We start from the raw sequence: 7,021 nt of genomic DNA, 5'->3' as shown, positions 1-7,021 counted from the left end.
TTAATAAAGAATTTGAATTTACCACTTTCATTGTTTTTACTTGAAAGCTAAAGAAGTTTAAATGCAGGAATGACTTCAGGTTTCAGTTTCCAGCAGAGGTGAAGAGGCCTGGGTGGGAATAAACAAAGCATGAATTATGACGATTGTTGGCTTTCTACTTTTTTACTGAATCAAAACGCTGTAGCTTTAACGATAGGATCTGTGATTGCGTGAGTTTAGTTGGTTCCCAATCATAATCACTAACCCTGAACAAAGTTTTAGAGGTTTTTTCAACTTGGAAAAACATGTGGTTCAGACAAAAACTTTCACAACAACTAGGGCCGTGAAAAATGTGTCGATGAATGAAACTTTATCTAAGTTTGCTCCCGTCTACAACTGCTGGATTGAGTAGCCCGGCCCATCTGGTGCAGCAAATGGCCCAACTCACCAGGGACCGAGAGGAAGAGATGGTGGAGGAGGGGAGAGAGACAGAGAGGGAAGGAGGTGGAGGTGGTTGTGGGGGGGGGGTTGAAAACAAATCAGCAGCTCGAAGCTCTCAACACCACCGCATGTCTCTGCAACAACTGCTGAGTGAAGCCGAACCGATCTGTGTCCTAAAGTTTTTCTGAGTGGAAAAAAGGAGAAAAGCGGGGTTGGATAGATAAATCTATTATGCATCACGCTAGTTTGGCAAAAACCTATGCACGGCACTCACGCAAAGACGCGCTCCTCTTGAAGAAGATGGATTGTAAGAAAAAGTTCGTGGCGACTTCGGCTCCACACTGAATCTCTCTCTCTCTCTTACACACACACACACACACACACACACACACACAGGCTTCCCTCTCGCTCTCCCCTTTTCTCCCCGGGGATAGTAGAGGAGGTTAATGCCTAGCGGACTCAGAAAACTTTTCTAAACTCGGTTCATGGAGTTTCGCGTCGACTCCGCTGACGCTTGTTTGCGCGTTTGGCGTCTAATGGTAGTTCCAGCTTAGTCCAAGGTTTACGGGGAATCCGACGTCAGGCAAAGTTTTCCTCGGACAGAAAGACTCGTAAGAGGAAGAGCTGCTGCGGTTGACCGAAGGAGGGGAACAGAGAAGTGGAGGTAAGGAGACTCCGCGATGATGCTGACAGCGGCGGAGTTTTTCTTTTTTGGAGGGGGGGCGGGGGGGGGAGAAGTTGCTGCAGTTGTGCTTTGTGTGGTTTATGTATGTGTTCTGCCTGACTTTTATATTTACTTTTGTAATTGCCCACTATGCAGAAGCGTTGCACCGCTCTCCTCTATCCTGGCTTGTCTGCAGCAGATGAGGCTCAGGGCAGCTTCGCATCTCATATGCACTCTGAACTTATCTGACACAGGAATCCAAAAAATGTTTTGAGCCGCAACTCGATCCATATGGGGAGAGATGTAATCGGAAAGCGCGGCGCCAACAGCTTTTAAGAGTTTAACACAAACTAAGATGGATACGAAAAGTTTTAAGTACCCTGTAGATGTATGTAGAAGAAGCCTTGTCTTTTTTCCCTTTGGATTCTTAAGGATGGGCGGTGGGTTTCATTAAAGCAATTACAGTGACACACACTCTGCACTAATGCAGCTGCCCTCACAGTCCTTTCTCACTTTACTTTTTAATCTCTTAGTGCTACAAGGCAAAGAAACAAAGCATCGGGCTTTGGGTCAGGAATGCAGTAGCAGCAGCAGCCGCAGTGTGGACATGTTACTGCCCCTGACAGGCCTGTGGGAGATGTGTGTGTACCTCTTCATGAAAGATGCAAAGTTTACTATTTGCTCACCAGGCTGAGCAGTCAACAAGCACTTGACGCCTTTGTGGGGGCCCTTAACCAGCAGTATTTGCTGTTGGCTTTTACTCATATTTAATAGGAGCTGCTAATGATCTGCAAACTCAATTCCACTTTTTTTTCTGTGTGAGTTATTTTGGCCTATATATCAATGGAAAAGAAATGTTGTTTTTGTTCTTTTTTGTGAAGCCTTTTAAATACAAGTCACAATCAAAAATCAAATGGGTCCTTGTTTTTGGTGTGCAGATAAGACACATATCTAGAAAAATCAAAAAGAACCATCACAAATAATTTAGGTGAGCTAAAAAAAAGTTTGTGATTGCATTATTGTGGTCTTAAAAAAAAGAAAAAAAAAGATTGCGTAAGAATACATTCATGTGTGTTTTCTGCTTCATGTGACGATAAACCCAGGCGGGGTCTGAAGTGATTTGCATGAGAAAAAAAGAAAAAGTTTTAGTGCATTTGGCCCATTGTGAAGAATGAAGAGTTCCAACAGTTAGGGCCTACGGAGAGTGAAAGGAGTAAAGAATGGATGAGCCTATTCAGCTCATTCAGCCTCAGTTTGGGGGCTCTGCTCCGCTCGGCAGCGTTCAGAGACCCATAGTGGCCATGTCACTTTCATCTCCACAACCTCAGTCCCTGTTTGCTCTGCTGTTGTGTGTTTGCTGTTGCTGTAGCTCCTATTTTCACATTGCCTCCATGCAATGGCCCCACTTTATTGATCCAGTTCCTGCTTTTATTTTTATTTTTTTTACTTTTTTTTCTGGAAATCTAAAGAAAATTTAATGAAACCAATACTGGAAGAGGGTTGACTGTGTGTGTGTTGCAGGGAATAGGCCAAAGAGGAGAAGGAGGTGGGAGTGCAGGAAAGGGGGGGTTATTTTATTTTTATTTTTTTATTTTTTTTAGCAAATACCGATGAAGTCTAGCGTACCGGGACAGAGAGGAGGGTTGGAGGAGGGTGAAGTCTGAGTGCCTCTGAGGAAGGGGGAGGAGCACACCACCACCACACTCCTCCTCCTCCACCACAACCACCCTCTCCTGCTGAGTAAACTCAAAAGTGGGAGAAAAAAAAAATCAGAGTGCTTCAGAGAACTGCATAAACCATCAACACATCCCAGTCTGGCACTGGGCTCACTGAGCTCATACACTGTGCTGAGCCAGTGGAGCCGTTCAGTGGCCTGCCTCGCGGTAGGGATGTGTTAGGTAGAGGTGGATGGAGGCCTTGATGGTTTGTTTGAAAAATTTTGCACTCGAATTTAGAGGCTGCAGCTGAGGAGACGCTGCAGCTGCTTTGTAAACCTCTGACCTACTGCTGAACACACTGTAGATTTAACACCGAATACGACTGAACATGAATCTCACTTTACTTTGTTGATTGCCTTTCATTTCCCAGCATGGACTAATGTAACACAACTCCCATTGACCAAATGTTGTCTGTATATGTCTTGTGGCTACAGTGCATTCTTGTCTACTGAGGATGAAGGACTTAGTATCACTGCTTGTTCTTTTTTGACTGATGAAACACAGCTCTGGATCGTTTGTTAATGTTTTAGACAGATTCAAGTCTTTTATTGCCTAATCAAATTTTCAGTCACAAGAAACAGGAAACTGTGACATCACTGTCAGACAAAAGCAAGTGTTCTTGAAGGTCGTTCGGTGTCAGTTTCTTTTCTTTTAAGAAAAACAAATTAGTTCAAGTGGAAATACATTTGTTATTAAGCAGGACACCATTGAAGGGCTGAAAGCAAATCAATTATTCATTCCTCTTAAGTCTATTAATAATATATTACATCATGTGGGTGCTTAGGTATGTAATATTTAATATTGATATTGATAATATAAAATATTGGATATTTTCATATATATACAGTATTCTTCACATCAACGATTTTTTAGGGACATAAGTCATAGCAACATAATTATTTTATAGGGAAAAATCTAATTATTACATGTAGTTAAATATGAGATTACACTAATTATATTGTAAATTAATCAAATTTTCTGTCCAGGAAAATTAAAATCACAAATTTATTATTAGATGTCATAAATTAATGAAGACAGTTCTATGCTAAAACTTTTTCAAATTCCAATAAAATTAAATGTTAATGGTTCAGTTTAAATAATAATTCATGGTAATGAATGAATGAGACTACAGCAGCAGTGATAAAGAATTGCAAGGCTTGGTCTGCAATGGACTAGGGTGAATCGGTGGGATGTCTGTGGTAATTCGTGGGGCATGGGGGCTATAAGAGACGACTTGTGTCAAGTCATGCTACCACAGGGAGAAGTGTTATCACAGAGAGCAAGAGAAAGATGGATGCTTGCATTCATGTGCAGTGGCCTTCTTGGCCTAAAACACAGCAAAGTCTCTGCTTGTTGTTTCACACACTCTGCATCAAGTATGTGATGTTAAATTTGCTCATATCACACCCAGCTTTCATGTCTCTCAGTTTCCAAATTCACACATGACGGCCAGAACTGAGCGGAGGCTGACGTGTGTTTAACAAGGCGCTTTAAGAGCTGTATTGTAAAACAACTCACAAGCTCATGACAGGCCCAGTGACCTCACCAGTCAGTTGCAGTGGAAAAAAACGTTGACTAAACCTGTTATTTGCAAATCATGCAACAATCCTGTTCCTGTGCTTCTGTGTTGTAATTCCCAAACAGCAGTAGAGGAAGCACAAGACCACAGCCAGTTTCCATTATCTCCAAAAAGGGAGGAAAACTTACAGAATCAATCTTGAATACAGTCAACTTCTGTGTGATGCATGATGTGTCATCACCATCACGCTGTGCAGATTATCCCATCATATCCTGGCCGATCTCATTCACTGACTTCTTGGAAACTGAGTTTCCCAAACACGTTTTAACATCATCATTGTCTGCGGGTGCAGCACAATGACACCTGTAGCTTTGGTCTACAGAGGGAAGTCTTGGCCAGGTTGTAGGACTGATTTCAAGATCTCTACACAAGATAAACTCTCAGGACAATGAGAATTGACAGGCTTTTTATTTATTTAGTTATTTTACAATTTGCCTGCTAATTTTACATTTTATTTCTCCCGGTGATGCTGAACTCACTGTTGCTGTTCCACCAAATAAGCAATTAAGAAAATTTCTTGATACCATAGAGACACATTCATTCATACATTAAATCCCAGCTCACATTGGGCGAGGGCAGGGTACACCCTGGACAGGTTGCCAGTACTAACACAGAGACAATTTAGAGTAACCAGTTAACTCAAACATGATGTCTTTGGAGGGTGTGAGGAAACTGGACTACCCAGATGAAACCCACGCAAGAGAACAACTTCGCACAGAAAGTCCCCACAACCTTATTGTTGTTTGCAACACTATGCTACCATGCTGCTCCCAACAGTTACTTTTTCCCTATTCCAAATATTTAATTATCTCAACTTGAAAATGCAATTAAATCAATTGATACATTTGCTCATATGACCAGAGATTCTGCCTCCTTCAACACAACACTATCGCAAACAACATACAACTCTCTACAGTAAATGTCAGTTATAGAAAGAGTTTTTTTATTGAGTATTAATGAAATACAGATTTTTGACTCAGACGCCACAATCTTTCTAATAGAGCTTATTAAGCATCAACTAACTTTAAAGATAGCAAACTGAATAATTGGATCAACGCAAAGTTTAGTCTGTTTAGAGATCTTGGAAACAATATAAACCCAAGGAAACTGAAACTGAAACTGATCAGTTTAGGGAAACTTGGGGTTAGTAATCACATCTTAAAAAAACAATCTGGGGCTTTGGTTTCAGGATGGCATTTGCTGTTCAGCCCTCCTTAGCCCGCTCACCTTCTCAGGGTAGAGCAGCAGTCATTTTATTGCCTGTCTTTCTCTTCTTTCTTTTGTTTTCTTTGATTGACATTGACGAGTGCTTAGCTGCTGTGCACTTCGTGCCTCCATCTAGTGCAGCAATGAGTAATTTTCCCACCATCCTGTGGCTCAAGCTCTTCACATTTTCCCCAGTGTCTTTCATGACTGTGTGACTGAAACTTCAGACTCAATAAATTAGAATCCTTTGGAGTATTGAGAATCAGCCCTTGTTTGGACAGAGGGCACTTTAAGACAGTCTAATGTAGAACAACATAAATGTGTCATGATCCTAAATAGCTGTGAGGCAGCTCCTGTTCTCCAAACTCCACCCTGTGGTGAATGAAGTTGGGTCTGGCTGCTGTGAACAGATGATAATGCCTTCAGAGATGCAACCACAAGGAGGTGAAAAGCTGACCATTTTGCTTCACTGTATCATTGTCACTTCCTCATCAAACACCCAACAGGCTTTTCTCTGTGTGACCATGAGCTGCAGAGATAGACAGACACAGCCTTGCACACAATGGTGTATTGTGTGCGATGTTTGCCACAGGCCCTAATCTGATGCAGAGGCAGAGATCAGGGTCTACACGGAGGCCAATGACAACGAAATTGAGGGAGAGAAAGGGGAAGGGTGTTTGTGTTGCTATCTCGGGGGTTGGTGTTGAGCGGGGGAGAGGGCAAGAGGTATTTAAGTATTTAAGTTATGATTTACATTCGGCCTTCCCATAGCTACAAAGTCGATGCACCCTTCAGTGCAGGGCGACTGGCTTTACTTTTGCATATGATGGGAGCTATTAGATTCCAAATCTTGCTGACTCAGTGCCAGGCCACAGTCTCCTCTCAGAGAGAAGCCAGAGACAAGAGATAGAGTCAGAGTTGAGCTTGGATGTAGAGACATGTGGTTGTCTTTAGAAACCGGCTCCATAGCCTCTCCCTCACAGCAGGCCTGTTGCTGCCATCATCCTCCTTATGTGTCTCTCTCTTTCTCTCTCCCTCTCTCTCTCTCTCTGTGCTTCTCTATCTCTACTACTCCAAAAGCGGCTCTTGACCAGACCGTGGTTTGCTCATGTTTTGTAATCAGCTGATTAGAGAGAAAGTGGGATGAAAACTGTGCGGGTTATGGGCAGGGCCATCTTTACACGCAGTTGTTTCACATGCAAGACTTGGACAGTTTCAGTCTGCTCCCAGGGTGAGCTCGATAGTGTGAACAGTCAGTTTTATCATATAAAAATGTCCAGGAAAAGAGGTGGAGGAGGCAGAAGCAGAGCTGCAATGCAGTGTTGTGTGCATTATCCAGCTGCAAGTAGGAAAGGATGCAAGTCTGTTACAATCAGAAAGGAAGTTTGGAAATAATTTTACCTGAATACCTTAGGGCTGCATAGTTACCTGAAA

General features: G+C 42.4%; 1 protein-coding gene across 1 annotated transcript in view; it reads left to right on the top strand.

Moving 5' to 3' along the window:
- The first annotated feature begins 515 nt into the window (after positions 1–515).
- gli2a (GLI family zinc finger 2a) overlaps positions 516–7,021 on the top strand; it is an 82,463-nt gene continuing 75,957 nt past the window's right edge. The window contains exon 1 of the mRNA XM_029530563.1: positions 516–1,084. The gene's annotated coding sequence lies outside the window, so the exon portion shown is untranslated. The remainder of the gene's footprint in view (positions 1,085–7,021) is intronic.

Source organism: Echeneis naucrates, chromosome 21, assembly GCF_900963305.1.
Source record: "Echeneis naucrates chromosome 21, fEcheNa1.1, whole genome shotgun sequence".
Taxonomy (NCBI): Eukaryota; Metazoa; Chordata; class Actinopteri; order Carangiformes; family Echeneidae; genus Echeneis; species Echeneis naucrates.
The sequence above is the reverse complement of the archived record's forward strand: the minus strand, read 5'-3'. Positions and strand labels throughout refer to the sequence as shown.